Below are 20,286 nucleotides of genomic sequence, written 5' to 3'. Positions count from 1 at the left end.
ATAAAGTCAGACAGACTCAAGTTCAGGGCCCAGTTCTGCTACTTACTAACTTTGTAAAATATTTCATCTTTCTGGGAATTCACTGGTGGTCCAGTGGTTAGGACTCAGCACTCTCACTGCTGTGGCCTGGGTTCAGTCCCTGGTCAGGGAATTAAAGATCCTGCAAGCGAGGTGGTGGGGCCAAAAAAAAAAAATCATTTTCTGACCCTCAGTTCGCTATTCTGGAAAGTAAAAACAGTAAGTTCCATTTCAGAGGAGTAAGTTCCAATTCCAATGTTGTAATTATTACATTAGAAAATGTATAGAAAGTAGCTAGCACAGTGGTGCCTGACATGGGGCTCAATGTGAAGTTTCCTAGATGATGCTACTCAGAGTGTGGTCCTTGGACCAGCAGCACCTGAGATCATGACAGACATGCAGAATGTCAGGCCCCATCCCAGACCTGCCAGATCAGGGTCTGCACCTTAACACCATCCCCAGTGATTTGAATCCACATTGAAGTATGAGAAGTACTGAAGTAAATGGTATGACTTGGCCCAGCTTGGCCATGAGGCATATTGGGAATGCGGTGTCATAATTCAGTGTGCACGCACACACACACACAGAGCGAAAGTGAGAGCAAGAGAGTCTAAAAAGCAGCTGGAGAGAAAGCACAGATCACCCACAAAGAAATAGCAGTTAGACTATGGCCAATTTCTCGATGGCAACAAAGGGAACCAAAAGCAGGTGGAATAATAGCTTTAATTTGCTAACAGAAAATAACTGTTGACCTACAATAATTCTACACCTAGTGAAACGCTCTTTCAAGAAGAAAGGTGAGGGCTTCCCTGGTGGCGCAGTGGTTGAGCATCTATCTGCCAATGCAGGGGACACGGGTTCGAGCCCTGGTCTGGGAAGATCCCACATGCCGCGGAGCAACTAGGCCCACGAGCCACAACTACTGAGCCTGCGCGTCTGGAGCTTGTGCTCCGCAACAAGAGAGGCCGCGACAGTAAGAGGCCCGCGCACCGCAATGAAGAGTGGCCCCCGCTCGCCACAACTAGAGAAAGCCCTCGCACAGAAACGAAGACCCAACACAGCCAAAAATAAATAAATAAATAAATAAATATTTTTTAAAAGGCAGATGCTTGCTTTAAAAATAAATAAATAAATGACCAAAGAGAAAAAAAAATTTTTTTAAAAAGAAGGTGAAATAAAACCATTTCAAACAAATAAAAACAGAGTGTGCTGACAAAAAAAATTCACTGAAGAAAACTTAAAGAATGTACTTCAGATATCCTGGATAGAAGAACTGAAATAAAATTTTAAAAAGGAATGGTGAGCAAAGATGTTAACAAATATGTGTATAAAAATATTAACTACTGTGAGATTTGTGTGTGTGTGACAAGGGAAACAGGCTACGGTGCTGGATGAGAATACCAAATAAATTAAGAGAGTGTGATTGGAATGAAAGAATTCTAAGATCCTTATGTATTTGGAAAGAATGCACAGATACTGATTGAACTTTAGACTTCACTATGTTAGGTATGCATGTTAAAGAAAACGCCACAGGGACTTCCCTGGTGGCGCAGTGGATAAGACTCTGTGCTCCTAATGCGGAGGGCCTGGATGCAATCCCTGGTCAGGGAACTACATCCCACATGCATGCCGCAACTAAGAGTTTGCATGCCACAACTAAGGAGCCTGTGTGCTGCAACTAAGTAGCCAGCAAGCCGCAACTAAGGAGTCCTGGAGCCACAACAAAGGAGACTACCTGCTGCAACTAAGACATGGTGCAACAAAATAAATAAATATTAAAAAAAGAAAAGAAAATGCTACAAGTAGAAAATAGAATAGTGGTTTCCAGGGGCTGGGAGAGAGGAAAATGGAGATAATAATGTATCCATTATTATTTAATGGGTACAGAGTTTCACTTTGGGAAGATGAAGTTCTGAAGATAGATGGTGGTAATGCTTGCACAGCAGCTTGAGTGCACTTAACACCACTGAATTGTACACTTAAAAGTGGTTAAAATGTTAAATGTAAATTTAACGTTATGTATATTTCACCACAGTGAAAAGAAGAAAGAAGAAGCTAGGGTAATCACCAAAAGAACAGACATAAAGCACGTAAGTTGCAAACAAGTAGGAGGGTGGGAACAATGGAATGAAAAAATCTTTAAAAATCAGAAGAAAACAAAGAAAGGAGGTAAAGCTCAGAGGCAGGCACAACTCAATACTGTATTGTTTAAGAAGCATGTATAAGTGGTTCAAATATACAGAACATCAGGGGAATGGATAAACCAGAATCAGGATAATGAGGAGGAGGAGGTGTGGTATCAAGGCGGGACACACAGTGGCTTCTAAGGCATCGGTCATATGTTATTTTTTAGCTGGGTGATGAGTATATAGATATTCATTCTATTATTTTTCTTTAAAATAGTTCAATTTTAATAATATTTTGTATGTATAAAATATTTTATCATTATAATTACAATCATAACTTTTTTCAAGAAAGAAGGAAAAGGTAGTTGTAAAGCCAGATTAAAAATGGGACTCTGCAAAGGACTGGGGGTGAGCCATGCTGGGTGCCCTGCTTCAGCATCAAGTTCTACAACTGGAGGACAATTTAAATGCAGCCTAGTTTGCTGTCCTGTCCCCTTTGGTTCTCCATAGATGGGGACAGTGTCTTCTCTACTCTCTGACCCTACAGTTCCTTCCCTGTAGTTTAGGTGGGGCCATTGCACACCCCCCTCACTAGTTTGTTTTTTCTCCCTCTCCCATTTTTCATTTGTCTTTTATGATTCCCAACAGCAGGCCAACATCCTGCAAGCGTTTGTTCCAGGTCAGTTCTGTCTGGTGACCTCTGCCTTCCCTTGGTCTTTAGTGGTTTCCCAGTCTCTTGTGGGATTAGGAAAGAGTTAGGCAGCCCAGACGCTCTCCATCTGTCCTGTATTCTTTGCGTGCAATGTAACTCTGGTGTGTGGATATGGACAATAGGGAAGAAAATATATCTAATAATTACAATGAACATTCATTTAATCTGTATAAGTGCTCTGCATGCATTATCTCATTTAACCCTCATAGCAACTCCATGAGCTGAGTAGTAGTGTTATTCCTAATTTACAGATAAGGACACTAAGACTCAAAGAGGTTAAGTGAGGTTGCACATGTGGTCAGAGGAGAGCTAAGCAGTCTTACCAATATGTCAGGCTCCTCTGGCTCCTCATGTGTGCTTGTCCAGGGAACTGAACACACAGAGAGCCACTGAAAACCCTTGAGGATCATAAGAAGAGACCCCTAATGTTCACAGAAAGCCTAGAGAAATGGCCTCATCCTCCAGACATTCTCAGAGTAAAAAGCCCTCCCAGAAATTAGGGTACAATTCTACAAATGCAATTCCCACTCTGCTTCTTACCCTTATGAGTAAATAGTAGAGAGTATGTGAAGGAGATGATATGACTTTTGGGCAAGTCACTTAACCTCTCTGTGCCTCATTTATTTATTTTAATATTTTAAAATTTTATTTATTTTTATTTATTATTATTATTTTTTTTGGCTGTGCTGGGTCTTCGTTGCTGCGTGTGGGCTTTCTCTAGTTGAGGTGAGCAGGGGCTACCCTTCATTGTGGTGCACAGGCTTCTCATTGCAGTGGCTTCTCTTGTTGCGGAGCACGGGCTCTAGGCATGTGGACTTCAGTAGTTGTGGCATGCGGGCTCAGTAGTCATGGCACACGGGCTTAGTTGCTCTGCGGCATGTGGGATCTTCCCAGACCAGCGCTTGAACCCATGTCCCCTGCATTGGCAGGCGGATTCTTAACCACTGCACCACCAGGGAAGCCCCTATTTATTTCTTTTAATATTTATTTATTTATTTAGACCGTGCTGGGTCTTAGTTGCGGCACGCGGAATCTTCGTTGTAGCATGCGGGATCTTTAATTGTGGCAGGCGGGATCTTTTAGTTGTGGCATACAGACTTCTTAGTTGCAGCATGTGAACTCTTAGTTGTGGCATGCATGCGGGATCTAGTTCCCTGACCAGGGAACGGACCCAGGTCGCCTGCATTGGGAGCGCAGAGTCTTACCCACTGGACCACCAGGGAAGTCCCTGTGCCTCATTTAAATGAAGATTATAATGGTGCTTACCTCACAGAGTTATGAAAATGAAATGTTAATACATATGTGGTTCTTAGGACAGTGCTTGGCACAGAGTGAGCACTAACTGTTGGCTATTATTACATTATTATTATCTGCAGCCCAAGTCATCCAGTGACTCCTCCTGAGTTTCGGTATGGCTGGGTGGTAGATTGTCTCCACGTGTGTCTTGGAGTTAAGTTCCCGCTTCCAGTCCCAGAGTAAGGCAGGAAGGTGGGCAGACCCAGGTGGTTACCGAAGAGGTTGGTCTGGGTGACGTCAGCAGGTGGTGAAAATCTCCCCTTTTCACTCATTGTGTGCTATGAGGGCACGCGTGGGTGGATGGCTGGGGCCCAGGATGTGTGAGGGTTTCATTCCCACAGTGGTTTCAGGAGAGTTGAGTCAGAGAGCATTTTTAAAATATGGCTGCTATAAATGATTTGACTAATTGATCTGGATAATTCTACATACTCTTTCTCAATATTCTGAATTTATGGCTGTGGTTTTCTTTTCTTTTTCTTCTCTCTCTCTTTTCCCCCATATCCACTGAACTTGGCCTCTGGGGATTATGGGGATCGCAGGATCATAGTGTGATCAAGGGATCAAGGTGATACTAACCATTGAGCTCTGGGATCATCCGAAAGAAGTATTCATCCTAGGAGATCCTTAAATGTCAAACTGGCCCAAGGGAAAATCTGCTAGGCTGGCTTGACAAGTTTAGCTCTCACTTCTCTGATCTGATTAGTGAGACTAACTCTTTCAAGGCAAGAAACATGGAGTTAATTGCCAAGGTAGACAGGACAATGCTCTTTTTGGAGACTTCAACAACACACAGTGACTCCCTCACTCAGCACCTCTCTTGCTGATGCCTCCCCAGCACCCTGGGGCTTCACATCTCATTGCGGGGATGACTCCCAAAATGACCCAGGGTTTGGGGAAGTGGAGGGCTTGGGTGAAAAGGGCTCTGACTTCATCCCAGGCAACGTTATCTCTTTCCGTCTTCAGTCACAGGCCTGAAAGAGAGAAAGTGGCAAATCACTCTGGATTCTTGGTTGCAAACGATAGAACCCAATCTGGCGAGCTTAAGCAGAAAAGGCTTAAGCTACTTCTAAGAGTCTCTATGAGGGCATGAAGCCAGGCTTGGCAGCTGTGACAAGGCAGAGCTGCTGTAAAGAGACACCACTGCTGCCCTGACTGAGTGTGGACCAGGTGCGACCCCTGGCAAGACCGATGCTGGGCTCACACTCCGCTACTGCTACCTCTGGCAGCTGGACATTTCCGCCCACCTCCACCCTCGCCAAACTGGGTGGGGCTCAATTCCCAAATCCAGGCTCTGAGGTTGCATCTGATTGGTGGACATCAGGTCACATGTCTGGGCCCTAACTGCAAAGGAAGCTGGGAAAGTGCATTTCGGGTTTCTGCTTTACCAGAGGTGCAGAGTAAAACGGTTGAGGACATCCTAAAGAAGATAGGTTGGGGGCGCCAAGAGGAATGACCAATGTTAACATATAATCAACAACTTAAAAATCACATGACTAAGACCCCCTTAGAACCAACCATACTACCTTGACAGAGACCTTTGGGCCGTGACCTGCTGCGTGGGTGTAAACCCACCCTACACGCCCTCAAGTTCTTACTTTGCCCCTGGGAGTCTACAGCATAAGGGTGGACCCTCCTCCTCATCAGGGGCCTTCATTCCCTATGTATCCCGGAAGCATTGGTTTAATTGTTGCTTTTGTTTGGGGCTTTTTAGGCAAACTCAAATGACTTCAAGTGCCAGGCAGGTAAATAAGTGGGTGAAGTGAGCAGAGGGGAGGGCATACTTGGGACAGGAGAGGAACCTAAAGAACAGCCACTGCTCAGGGCCAGATGTTTCCATTTGGAAATATGGACCCTGTGGCCCAGATACTGTGAAGTTTCCAGATAAGCCAGAAATTTGGATTTCTTTACATGAAATCTCCAGATTTTTTAAATGTTTGATTAAATACTCTTGATTATTAAAATTTTTTTATTGTGAAAAACTTCAAATATACAGAAAGAGTGATGGTATAATAATCATCCACATCCAAATTCACTCATCACTCAGATTTAATGCTTTTGACGTTTTGTCATATTTGTTTCATCTATTTTTTTTTCTGCTTAAGTATTTTAAAGTAACAAAATCAAAAAAGCTAATAAAATATTTTCATCCTTAAATACTTCAATAGGTTTCTGTTTAAAACATATTTTCCTGAATAGCTGCAAGAATACATAAGAAAATGAACAAATACCTTGTCTTTACTCAAATTTCTTTTACTCCCTCAAAATGACTTCTTTAGATGGGTTGTTCAAACCAGAATCCAATAGAGGACCAAGAATTGGATTTGGTTGTTACATGTCTTAAGTATCTTTAATCTAGAAGAAACACTGGTCTGTTCTGTTATTTTTGTGTGTTTCTACTGACAGTGATTTGAAGAAGCCACACCAGCGTCTTGTTGACTGTCCTGTCTAGATATGTGTTGTTTCCTTGTGATGTCACTTCAATTGTTCCTTTATTCCCTGCATTTTCTGAAAACTGGAAGTTAAAGGCTTGATTACATTTGGCAAGAATATATCCAGGTGTTGCTGACTCTGCCTAATTCATCACCCCAGAAAGCATGGGATGATGTCCTACTAGTGGTGATGCTAGATGAAGAACTAGGTTAAGATGATCCCTCCCATTGTAACTTTATATTTTCTTCTTTAGACTGATCATTTCCCCCAAGAAAGCGTTTACCTAATGATTTTAGCATCCATTGACGTTCCTTGCCTGAATCAATTGTTTCATTAGGGATTGCAAAAGAGTGTTTTTCTGATGCTATAATTTCTTTGACATTTATTAGCTGGCATTCTTCTGTAAATAAAAACTTTTGTAATCAGCTGGGACTATTCGCTTATCCTGAAATGGGAACTATTGGTTCCTACCGGAAGGCATTGTCAGGAACCACATCACAGGCTTCCAAGAGGTTATCTCTGGGTGATTATTTCAGTTTATTCAATTTGTTTATCTAAATTTTCTATGATAAGTGAGTATCACTTTTTTTTAAGTTTAATTTTTTAAATTAATTAATTAATTTATTTTGGGCTACATTGGGTCTTCGTTGCTGCGCGTGGGCTTTCTCTAGTTGTGGCGAGTGGGGGCTACTCTTCGTTGTGGTGCTCAGACTTCTCATTGAGGTAGCTTCTCTTGTTGCAGAGCACGGGCTCTAGGCGCACGCACTTCAGTAGTTGTGACATGCTGGCTCAGTAGTTGTGGCTTGCAGGCTCTAGAGCACATGGCCTTAGTTGCTCCGAGGCATGTGGGATCTTCCCTGACCAGAGCTTGAACCTATGTGCTCTGCATTGGCAGGCAGATTCTTAACCACTGTTCCACCAGGGAAGTCCCGAGCATCACATTGTTTTTAAATTAATTAATTAATTATATTTATGTATTTATTTATGTCTGCGTTGGGTCTTCGTTGCTGCGTGCAGGCTTTCTCTAGCTGTGGTGAGCAGGGGCTACTCTTTGTTGTGGTGCGCAGGCTTCTCATTGTGGTGGCTTCTCTTGTTGCGGAGCATGGGCTCTTGGTGCGCGGGCTTCAGTAGTTGTGGCACACGGGCTCAGTAGTTGTGGCTCATGGGCTCTAGGGCGGAGGCTCAGTAATTGTGGCGCACGGGCTTAGTTGCTCCACGGCACGTGCGATCTTCCCAGACCAGGGCTTGAACCCGCGTCCCCTGCATTTGCAGGCAGATTGTTAACCACTGCGCCACCAGGGAAGTCCCTGAGTATCATTTTTTAATAAGAAATAATATTTAAGAAATGAAATCAGGATAAACACACAAGCATACTCAAAGAGTAGCCATACTAGGTAAGCAAACAAGAACCGGGCTGACCCAGGACCATGCCTTTAAGGTCAGAGATGCTTAGACAAGAGAACACCAGCTTTGTAGGTACCTGCAGGGATGTTACACATCTACTCATCAACTCTGACTCTCACAGTATTCACTGTCATCCTCACCACTCACAGTTACCACACTAATCACAGGGTGGGGAGGGGCAGGATGGGGTGACCAGGGCAGGATGCCACAGGCCCTTAGCTGAAAGAGTCAAGTCATCTTTGTCTTTGAGAGCGTTTTGATTGTCTGGCCCTTCCCAGCCAGCCGTATCCCACTCCATCCCTGCCAGTTCTGGCAAAAACAACACAGGCTGGTGCCCTTGCTGTCAGGTCAACTGAGCAGTCACCCAACCTGGTAGTCAAAGCCAGCAGGCCACGGGGCAGGATGGTGCCCCAGTGACCTGTGGTTTTCAGCATGTAAGTCTTGCACATCTTTTGTTAGATTTATCCTTAAGTATTCTCTGTTTTTGCTGTTGTTTTGCTGTAAATTGGTTTGCTTTTCCAATTTCACTTTTCAGTTATCGACTGCTAAAAAAATATGAAATGCTTCACAAATTTGCATGTCATCCTTGTACAAGGACCAGGTTAATCTTTTGTGTCATTCCGGTGATGTTATATGTGTTTTAAGTAAAAACGTAATAAGATCCACTCTTGTGAATTTTTAAGTAAAAATACACTCCAGGCAGGTAAATCCCTTCTCTCCCGAGGCCTCCTGTGCTCCTAGACACTGCCACAGACCCCTACCGGGGGCGTATGGGACCTCTGCCCGGAGAGTATACCTTCTGCTGCATCGTTAGCTGGCTCTTTCAGCCTGGATGCAGTCTGCATTGTCCACTGCAAACTTCACACACTCATAACAGCTAAGATTCTGTAAAATGGTTCAGCAGTCCTAAAGCAGGGTGCAAGAATGCCAGGGGCTGGCTTACTGGCTCGGTCCTCACATGCACCCCCAAATTTTACTGGAGAGGAGAGAGATAATCCCATCTCATGGACCTAAGGACAGCCAGAAAGGGTGAGAAGGGAGGCACATCTGACAGGCTTTTAAGAACTCATTTCTAACCCCCTCGGTGGATCATTTTGAGCCTTAAGGGGAAGACTATGCCTTCCCCAGAAGCCTGCAGGTGCTTCTGGAAGCCTCTTTTCTGCCTCAGATGAGACTGTCTGATGATGCGCTTTCTGGTCTGGTGTGCTTTCTAAGCTAACCACTGTTAAATATCCTTTCTTCTTTTTTTAAACTGTAGTAAGATACACATAACATAAAATTTACCATTTTAGGACTTCCCTGGTGGTCCAGTGGTTAAGAATCTGCCTGCCAGAGCAAGGAACACAGGTTCAATCCCTGGTCCGGGAAGATCCCACATGCCGCGAAGCAACTAAGCCCATGTACCACAACTACTGAGCCTGCACTCTAGAGCACTTGTGCCACAACTACTGAAGCCCGCATGCCTAGAGCCCGTGCTCCGCAACAAGAGAAGCCACCGCAGTGAGAAACCTGTGCACTGCAACGAAGAGTAGCCCCCGCTCACTGCAACTAGAGAAAGCCCGCAAGCAGCAACAAAGACCCAAAGCAGCCAAAAATAAATAAGTAAATAAATATATTTGTTAAAAAAAAAAAAAAGAATGAATTAGGGAATTCCCTGGTGGTCTAGTGGTTAAGACTTTGTGCTTCCAATGCAGGGGGCATGGGTTCCATCCCTGGTCAGGGAAGTAAGACCCCACATGCCGTGTGGGCAAAAAAAAAAAAAAAAAAAAAAGAAAAGAAAAAGAATGAATTAAAAGCAGGTTCCCCAGTCCTCCACACCCAAACCACTTGGCAGCCCCAAGATGAATGATGTGATAGAAATCTTTCTTTCTTTGTGGCTTCTATTAGCTGTTCCAGGCCTCACTGGCTTAGCCCAGCTTGGGGCTGTGAAACTGCAGGTCTACTCGCCTAAGTGGAAGTGTGGGTAGATTCCTATGGGGAGGGGCCCTCCAGATCAGCTCCAGCCCTCCCCTCTGCTCTGGCCATGGCTCTATTAGAGAGGCTGCAGTCCTGCCCACCCCCTAAATTGTCTGGGGTCTGCATTACTTCCCAACATTCCACCCCAGACCCCATGGCTTCCCTGAGCCAGGGAAGGATGGGCAGGATGCTGCCATCCAAGGCCCTCCAAGAGTAGGGAGGGGAATTATGAGCTCCTTCCTCAAAAGTGAAACTATCCCGCCTTGGGCAGAGCCTGAGGCTGACGGTCGGTCATCAGGGTGAGAATTGCCCCAGTCCGTGTGCAGACTCAGGATCTTTGCAGCGTAACTGGCTTCAAAGAAGGAGTTTAGTCTTAGAAGGAGTTTCAGCCTTGCTCAGTGACTCCAGAGCCCCCCATCTGCTTTAGTCCCATCTCTTGACAGGCTTCCGTGAGGAGCCTGGGCTGCCTCCCCAGGGGACCTTCCTTTTGTCCTTGGGTTCTCACAAAAGTGAATGGACCCAGTGTTCCAGACCATTTCCATAGGACCCAAGGTGAGCTGTTCTGGGCTCTGTGCGGTCCTGATAAGGCAGGCCTGGGACATGCCTCATTGGCTTCATCCACGGCTTGGCTCTCTTTGCCAGAAAAGGGAGGGCCAGTCCCACAGGGCTCTGAGATTGTACTGGCGCTCAGTCACGGTTTGCCCAGGGACTACTGCTGGGTGGGAGTGGAGGTGGGGCTGGAGCAAGACGGTAGGGGTCCCAGGCCTCAGGCTAGCAGGGGTCAAGAGAGATGATGGGGCAGAGGTGAGGCAAGCACCACCCAGCCTTATACCTACACTTCTGCACCCCACTCCACCCTCCACCATGCTGAACCACAACACTGCCCCTACAGTAAGTACAGGGACCACTCAATCAGCTGTGTGATGTCCAGCAACGTCCTTAAGCTTTCTGAGCTGTAAAAATGGGGATTCTAGAAACTACCCAGAAGGTTTTTTGGAAGGTTAAATATGAATGTTCCTTGTGTAATGCCAGACACTCAGAAAGTGTGCAATACACATCATTTTCCTCTCTTCTTTCTTCTCTATAACAGTTTTATGCACATTGCTTTGGTTCTATCAGGGAAGCTAGGCAAGCTGGCAGTTCCCAGAAGAGGTGGGGAAGCCACCGTCTTCTCTTTGTACCCAGAAATACTGCCACCAATGGATGGCTTCCTCCAGAGGCCACCAGCTAACACTGGAGTACTGACACCCTGGGCGGAACCGACGGCTGGGTAAATGGCTGCTGCGGAGGAGAAACAATGTCCTCAAAGACCCACCCTTTACCCAGACCCACCAAGGACACCTATTCTTCATGTCACTGCCAGTAAAAATTCCCATCTTGAGACTCAATCCAGTTCAGTTAGAATCTGTGGAGGCGGGACCAGCTTTGGGTATTGTTTAAAAGTCCCCAGGTGCTTCTAATGTGTAACCAGGGTTAAGAACTACTGGTCTAGTCCAACCTCCCCATTGTAGAGATAAAAACACACAGGGGGAAATAAAAACAATCTCAGAAAGGTTAAGAGAAATAAATATTTAAAGTGACAGGGAGAATTTAGTGCAAAATAGGTGCCCCAAAGAGGGAAGCTATTATTATTTCATTATTTCTATTATTGCTCTAGACAGGGCTGGCTTCAGGGACAGGCGACTTGCACAGTCACACAGGCCCTCAGGCTTGGTTTAATGCTCTGCTGTTGCTGTTTTGAAATTTTTAATTTTTTTTAACAAGGGGGTCCCACATTTTTCACTTTGCACTGGCCCTGGCCCAATATCATACAGCTCTTGAAAGCAGAATGGATTATCACCCCTCTAAAGAAAGATGAGGAACACACTCAGAGCTCAGAGGCTTGCTGGGTGTGGGGTTGACCTGGGTTCATTGCTCAAGGAGGTTCCTTCTCCTGTTCATTCCATCACAGGGAGAAGGCTGCTCTTGTATCTCTTGGAGGAAGCAGTGTAAGAGCTTCAGAGCTCCCTCTTACTATCTGTGAGAGGCCCTCTGAGCCTCAGTTTCTTCATCTGTAAAATGGAGGAAATAATGCCTGTGAATTATTGAGGAGTGTCCAGAAGCACGACTGTCCCTCTAGATGCTGGAAATATGTGACTTCCCATCCCTTTATTGGGAAGAGGGGGACCCATGTGCTCCCAGTACAGCCTTGTCAAGTCCTTTTTTTCCTCCCTGGGAGGCCCATCATTAAGTTCCCAGACTTCAGCTTTTCTCATACAAACTAAGAGGAAGTAGTTCTGGGGAAAGGTTTCATTCTGGAGCAGGGTGTGTATGCTTCAGAGCCCTTAGTGAAGTGTTGCTGCTACTGCCCTCTGGTGGTAATATATCTGTATTTGCCCAAATTCCTAACATCCTTCCGGGAAATATAAAAATGCTTGATAACACACTACAATTCAATTAAAAAAATAATTTATTGCTACTCTGCTAGACACTAGGGATGCAAAGATGAATAAAACACAGTTCTTGCCCTCATAGTTTAGAATGTGAAACAAACTCCTAAAGAGATAGCTTGAATTATAGTGCCGTGTGATTTTTTAATAAAAACAATGACTCCCGACTTCTGGTTCCAAACAAAATGGAGCAGACATATTTATTCCTAGCCTTCCCACTAGTAAAAGCTAAATATCCCCTGGACATTCCACATAAACAAACATAAGAAGACTCTGAGAGGTTGAGAGAAGAGGCAGACTGGCTAGGGCTCTCTTGAGACCCAAGAAATGATATGGCAGTGAGTACCCTGGGTTTCCTTTTTGCCTTTTATATCTAACTGGATACTGGAGAAGCTGGCAACCTAATACGTCAATGGAGGCAGGCAAAAAACAACAAAACAACAACAAAGCCTGCTCTCTCTAGTCAAAAGACGAGGAAAGAGGGCTTCCCTGGTGGCGCAGTGGTTAAGAATCCGCCTGCCGATGCAGGAGATACGGGTTCGAGCCCTGGTCTGGGAAGATCCCATGTGCCGTGGAGCAGCTAAGCACCACAACTACCGAGCCTGCGCTCTAGAGCCCGCGAGCCACAAGTACTGAGCCCTTGAGCCACAACTACTGAAGCCCGTGTGACTAGAGCCCGTGCTCTGCAACAAGAGAAGCCACCGCAATGAGAAGCCCGGGCACCGCAACGAAGAGTAGCCCCTACTCGCCGCAACTAGAGAAAGCCTGCGTGCAGCAGTGAAGATCGAATGCAGCCAAAAATAAATAAATAACTAAATACACTAAAAAAAAATAATAAAAAAATAAAATGAACTGCTTAAAAAAAAGAATGAAACAGAGGCTATCACTACAAACACTGCAGATATCATAAAGATAATAAGAGAATACCGCAAGCAACTCTACCCACATAAATTTGATAAGTTAGACAAAATGGACCAATTTCTTGGAAAACACAAACTACTATAAATCACCCAACATAAAATATATCATTTGAATAGCCCAGTAACTAATAAAGAAGTAGAATTTGTAAGTAATAAACTTCCCAAACTCATTTTGTAATATTTAGTTGTGATAAAAATACAAAATATAAAATTTATCCTCCTAATCCTTTTTAAATGTAGTTCAGTAGTGTTAACTGTATTCACATTGTTGTATAACAACTGCCTAACTCATTTTATGAAGCCAGTGTTCCATGATACCAAAATCAGACAAAGTTAATGTAAGAAAATAAAGCTATAGACCAGAATTCTTTGTGAATATAGATGCAAAAACCTTCACAAAATATTAACAAGGAGAATTCATCCATACATAAAGATAATTATATACTATGACCAAGTGGGATTTATTCCTGATACCCAAGGCTGGTTCGATATTAAAAGATCAGTCAAGGGACTTCCCTGGTGATCCAGTGGTTAAGGCTCTGCACTCCCAACGCAGGGGACAGGGATTTGATCCCTGGTCAGGGAACTAGGATCTTGCATGCTGCATGGCATGGCCAAATAAAATTTAAAAAAAGAAAAATCATTCAATGTAATCTACCATGTATACATACAAAAGTTTCATGATCATATCAATAGAAGCAGAAGAAGAATTTGACAAAATTTAACACCCATTTCTGATAAAAACTCCCATAAAACTAAAAATAAAGGGGAAATTTCTCAACTTGGCAGAGAACATCTACAAAACAGCTAACAACATACTTAATGGTAAAAGGTTGAATGCCTTCCTCCTAAGATCAAAAACAAAGCCAGGGGCTTCCCTGGTGGCGCAGTGGTTGAGAGTCCGCCTGCCGATGCAGGGGACACGGGTTCGTGCCACAGTCCGGGAAGATCCCACATGCCGCGGAGCGGTTAGGCCTGTGAGCCATAGCCGCTGAGACTGCGCGTCCGGAGCCTGTGCTCCGCAAAGGGAGAGGCCACAGCAGTGAGAGGCCCGTGTACCGAAAAAGAAAGCCAGTATGTCTGCTTTCATCACTTTTACTAAGCCAGCTCAGTTAGGCTAGAAAAGGAAATAAAAGGCATATAGCTTGGAAAGGAAGTTGTAAAACTGCCCCTATTTGCAGATGGCTTTATGGGTTACCTAGAAAATCCCAAGGAATCTACAAGAGAAACAAAAAAACCCCAAAACTCTCATAGAACTAACACATGAATTTAGTGAGGTTGCAGGATACAAGATCAACATGAAAAAATGGATTGTTTTTCTATATGCTAGCAATGAATACTTGGAAACTGAAGTTAAAAATACAATACCATGTGCAATTGCTCAAAAAAAAAAAAGACTTTAGGTATAAACCTAGCAAAACACGTATAGGACTTGTATGTTGAAAACTACAAAACAAGTTTTCTTTTTAACCAAAAAAATCAAAGATCTAAATAAATGAAGAGACATTACCATGTTCACATATGTATTGGAAGACTCATAGTAAAGATGTCAATTTTCCCCAAATTGATCTATAAGTTTAAAGCAATTCCCGCAAGATTATTTCTAGATATAGGTAGGCTTTTTCTAAAATTTATATGGAAAGGCAAAAGGAACTAGGAGAGCTAAAACACTAGGAGAGCTGCCACATTATCTTACTATAGACAGAGGTTGTCTCCTCCCACTTTAGGCCGATACTCAATGCCTGCATTAAATTCTTCATGCTTTAGGGACTTCCCTGGTGGTCCAGTGGTTAAGAATCCACCTTCCAATGTAGGGGACGCAGTTCGATCCCTGGTCGGGGAACTAATATCCCCCATGCCGAGAGGCAACTATGCCTGTGCCCTGCAACTACTGAGCCCACACGCTCTAGAGCCCGTGCGCCACAGCTAGAGAGAAGCACGAGTGCTGCAACGGAAGATTCCCACTTGCCGCAACTAAGACACGATGCAGCCAAAAATAAATAAATGTTTAAAAAATAAAATAAATTCTTCCTGCTTTAAACACCTAGAATGGTTTCTGAGTCCTGCACTGAACCCTCAGCCCTTTTTTTCCAGGCAATTCTCATCATCTTGATTTTAACCACTTACAGCTCTGTATATCCCCTAAGCTGACCCCATCTCCCACCCTTCCTTGATCTCCCTACAGTGTCTTCTGGAATGGTAGTGTACCAGGAACAAACTCCCCTACGTCCTCAGCCCTTCACCTTCCTGCTCTACTGGAAACCTGGCTAATGCCTGCGAATATTACTTCCAGTGTAGTTTCCCCAAGTAAGGGCTGTTTTCCCTTTCACACCCCTTATTCCACCTGGCCTGCAGTAGCTGCAGGTGGCAGTAGCTGTCTTCCTTTCCCCTTCTCCATAAAACCCCAGCCTCTTTGACATTAGACTATATATACCCTGCCTCCTTGTCACAGTCATCTGTAGATCTCTTCCTCTTCACTGAACATTTTGGCCACTGGCTCACTGTCTCTCTCCACCACTGCTCCTGTCATCATTCTTGGTAACTTCAGCATCTGTGAAAATGATCCATCCAAAACTAGACCTCTCGGTCAATCATAACAATCTCCCCGAATTCCTCAGCCTCCCTTGCAGCTAGAGGTAGTGCTATGTGACCCATTGAGACTTAAGTCTAAATCTGATGGTGGGGTGGTTTCTGTGAAAGCTTTGCTTTGCTGCTGTGGGATCTGCTCTTTTCTTCCTAACTTGAATATGAATGGGGTGTACGCAGCCTTCTTGTGATTATGAGCATGTGGAAAAGGCAGGAGGATGGCACACTTGTTGGTCCTGACACCATTCAACCAAGGAACTCACACCAGAAGCCACTTATCTCCAATCTTCTTGTTATGTAAAGGGAAAAAAAGCTGTTTTTTAAGCCATTGTGGTCAAATTTTCTGCCCTTGCAGCTGAAATAATTTATAATCAGTAAACATCTCCCTGGCGCACATCCTCAAATCCCTCACCTTCCTCTTTCACCTATTGTTCTTGTCCAGCATCACCAAATCCTGGGGTGTCTAAGGCGGCAAGTCATTCCCCAATATCCATTCTCCCCTTTTCCCTTTAGTAATAGAACCGCAAAGTTGTCACAGAGCCCATGGTCACCCAGAAAAAGGGAGAAGCCCATCCTTCTCACCCACCCAGACATCAGGCTACTGCACTACTGCAATCCTCTCCCTCTCCAACCCTTTTCTGTATCCTCAGATTTTCAGTCCTTTTTTTTTTGGCCATGCTGCGCTGCTTGCAGAATGTTCCCTGACCAGGGATTGAACCCACGCCCTCAGCAGTGAAAGTGCCAAGTCCTAGCCACTGGACCACCAGGGAATTCCCCTTCACTCACTTTTTTTTTTTTTGCGGTACGCGGGCCTCTCACCGTTGTGGCCTCTCCCGTTGCGGAGCACAGGCTCCGGACACGCAGGCTCAGCAGCCATGGCTCACGGGCCCAGCCGCTCCGCGGCATGTGGGATCCTCCCGGACCCGGGCACGAACCCGCCTCCCCTGCATCGGCAGGCGGACTCTCAACCACTGCGCCACCAGGGAAGGGGAGCCCCCACTCACTTCCTGATCATTCCCAACCACATACATTGTAATGTCTCCTACCTTAAAAATACACACACACACACACACACACACACACACACACACACACACACACACAAAACCTTTCCCTGGCTACCACCTCATTTCTCTGCTCTCCTTTATGAAAAATCTGTTGGCCGGTGAGAGCAGTGAGGGAGGTGTCATGGTCAGTGGGTGTGTGACAGAACTTGCAGAATGGGAGAGAATGGTTTGAAAGTAACTACCAGAGGCAGTAGTGGAGCATTCTTTTGAGAAATACTGCATTGCCAACACTCCTGATGGCAGACAGGATGGATGGTAGTTTATGAAAACAGATGGACCCTGGAGAATGAATTGAAAAGTGATTGACTGGATTCTGAAGAAGTTTTAGGAATACTTTAACCAATTAATTTTGCTTATATTCTTGTTTTCTTTCTTTCATATGTACAAGAGTGATAAATGATTTTTTAAAAATTATGTCTACATAAATCTAAAGGAGTTCTTTCATATATAAACCCCCCCAAATTTGAAGTGATTAGGAAAATTGGGTTATTATAATTGGCTGAATTTTTCTTTTAGTGTGACATAAAATAATAAAATCTCACTACCTATATTATCCTACAGTTGATAAACAATAAAAACTCAGATAAATGTTTACCTGCTCTATGAAACCTCTGCAAAATACTGTCTAGTACACAGTGAACACTCAATAAACTAGCTCTCACTATGACGATGTCTTCCAGTGGGGGTGGGAGCATAGTTTTCTAGTATCTAACTGGACAGACCAGTGCCTTAACCTTTTCTCTGGTAAGATTTAAAAAAAATTAAGGACATGTATATCTCTATTTTTCATCATGATTTTGCATTTGGCTCCAATTCTGGAGCACTTTAGTCCAAATATTCCACCACTGTCCACAGTGATGTGGAACATTTCCTCTGCTGTTTATTTCACAGTATAGAAATAAGCATTTAGCAAGTTGCTGTTTTGATTGATATGTGACCTCTTTAAAATAGGAATCATTTTACTTTTGTCACTACAAGAAAGATGCTCAGTTGCTGAGTTTTCACTTAAATTAGTTAAGCAGTATGGCAAGGATGTTTTTTACTTTTATTTTAAATAAAATGTCTTTTATTTTAAATAAAGAGACTTTGAATGTGTTTGGGCCACAAGCTTACCCCCCTCTATTTCCCATTTATCACTAATGCCCACCATGTCTCATTTCCTTTACCTGTCTGGTGCCTAAAGGCATCCAAATTTTCCAGCAATGATAAAATGCTTCTCTCACACTCTCATCCTTCCCAGCCTGGTGTGAGGGTGGCATATCTGGAAACCCCAGCTCACTGTGATGGTTTCTTTTTGGATGGTTTCTTCTTTTGGAAATACTAAACATTCAGTTTAGCGTTGAACTGTCTCTTAAGCATTCTATGTATTTTTGTTTTTAATTCATCCTAGGGAAAAATATTATTCTTCCTTTACATCCATCCCTCACTTCCACTAACAGTAGGCAGATAGGCAATAACTTTTCGTTAACTAAATAAAAGGGTAGAAGACAGGGAGAGAAAGAAAAACAAATATTAAATAAACAAACAATCTTTAAGGGAGATTGTTGAATGGAGAGGGAAGAAGAAATGTGGATTAAATAGCCAGATCCTGTCACTGTTTTCAGTGAAGACCTAACCAATCAACTTTACTCTTAAAAGTATACTAAGTCCCTCCTTATGAAGCTGGTTTTTCAGTCTAGGTTGCAAGCATTGCACCCCGGGAACCTGCTTTTGGGAATGTGAATTTGATTCCATTTGTGGTTCTGCTGTGTATAAAATCATGGCAGAGATTCTTCAATTGCTCTGAGGTTCAGTTTCCTCTATTTATAAAAGCATGAGTTTAATAACTCTTTAGAAGTTTACTTTGGCAAATAGGGAGCAAAATCTTGTCCCAGGGCCTTTGCATTTGCTGTTCCCTCTTCCTGAAACCCTCTTCTCCCAGATGTCCACGGTGCCTCTCTCCCTATCCTGCATACTTCTACCTACTTCATATTCTTTTTTCCACTTAATTCTTCTCCAAAGATTTTATCACCACCTAACATATTATATCTTTTACTTATTTGTTTGGCTCCCCATATTGGAATGTAAGCTTCCCAGGGAAAGTATAGTTAGCTCTTTTGTTCCCTGTAATGACTATTTGTTGAATGATGAACAACACGACGGGTGTGTACAGTTTTAGTAAGCACCTGACACATTAAGACTAAAAAATGTTTGTGACTCTAAAATGACAGTCGGTGGATCAGGAGAAGTCCATGAATAAAATAAACTGACAATCTACAAAGTATCATTGGTGGTCTTTCTTGAAACAACTGGTTCAGAGAATCTCAGGATTGGAAGGATATTTAAAGGTAGGCCAGTCCTAGCTAGAGAGAGTTTAAATTCTCCTCTGCTGTTAGAACCAATAATAGGGATTTCTCCCATCTAGAGTCACAACCTTCTCTACAATTGAGGATTCTTCTATTTGCAACAAAAAGATCCTTTTCATTAAGAATATTCCCCCCCTCCTCGAATGTAAAAGTAAAATAAAAATATAGAACTTTAGAAAATTAAAAGAAAAAAAAACTTTAAAAAATCACCATCTCGTTACCCAGATACAATTTAAAAACTTTCAGTACACAGTATTATCTTAACAGTTTAAAAATATACACATAGGCAGATAGAAAATTTGGGGATCTCATTGCATGTGCGGTTTTGCAGTTTTTTCCATCTAACATTACATATAAAAACATTACTTTAAAAAGCTGCACGATGTTCCCCTTGGGGGTGCACCATACCTTATTTAATCATTCTCAAGCTGTTTCCTTTTTTTCTCAAATTAAACTTTTATCCTGATCTTCGATTACCTTCTTCAAGAGAAATGCTTAGAAATTACTAGGGCAAAGGAAGTGAACTTTTAATTTTTAATATTTTTTTCTTAAATTACAGAAAATTTGTCTTCCCCATCAGATCTCGCTCCATAGAAAGTCTAGGGTGGCTTTAAACCAGTTCGATTCAAACCATCCCAAATTCTGTTCCCCTACTATTTTCAGATCTTAGTAAACCTCTCCCCGTACCATCGCACGGCCTCAGTCCTCCTTCGTAAAAGAGAAACTTAAAGCCACAGGCCCCCAGCACCGCCTCTTTAAATTTTAAAACGAAGGCCCAGGCCAATGAACGTTAAGTTTCTCTCGGAACACAGCGTCCCGCCCGCCGTCCCTCAGTCCACCAATCAAGCAGGGCTCTTCTCCATCACCCTTCCAGTCAGAGCCAAGGATGAAAGTTGCTCACGTAACTTACGTAAGGCAAGCGACCAATGGGAGCTGACCTTGGGGGTTAGCTCCGCCAATGCCAGCAGCCCTTGGAGAGCGCGGGAGGCTTTCGACC

The 20,286-nt window shown here is 43.6% G+C and overlaps 1 non-coding gene across 1 annotated transcript; it reads right to left on the bottom strand.

Annotated features, from left to right (window-relative positions):
• Window positions 1-8,535: 8,535 nt before the first annotated feature.
• Window positions 8,536-8,638, bottom strand: LOC116750081. Its single transcript, XR_004348817.1, has one exon. It is a non-coding gene; the product is annotated as a U6 spliceosomal RNA (small nuclear RNA).
• Between the last annotated feature and the right edge of the window lie 11,648 nt (window positions 8,639-20,286).

This window comes from Phocoena sinus, chromosome 2 (assembly GCF_008692025.1).
Source record: "Phocoena sinus isolate mPhoSin1 chromosome 2, mPhoSin1.pri, whole genome shotgun sequence".
In the NCBI taxonomy this organism is placed as follows: domain Eukaryota; kingdom Metazoa; phylum Chordata; class Mammalia; order Artiodactyla; family Phocoenidae; genus Phocoena; species Phocoena sinus.
Note: the sequence above shows the minus strand (reverse complement) of the source record. Positions and strands in the feature narration are given on the sequence as shown.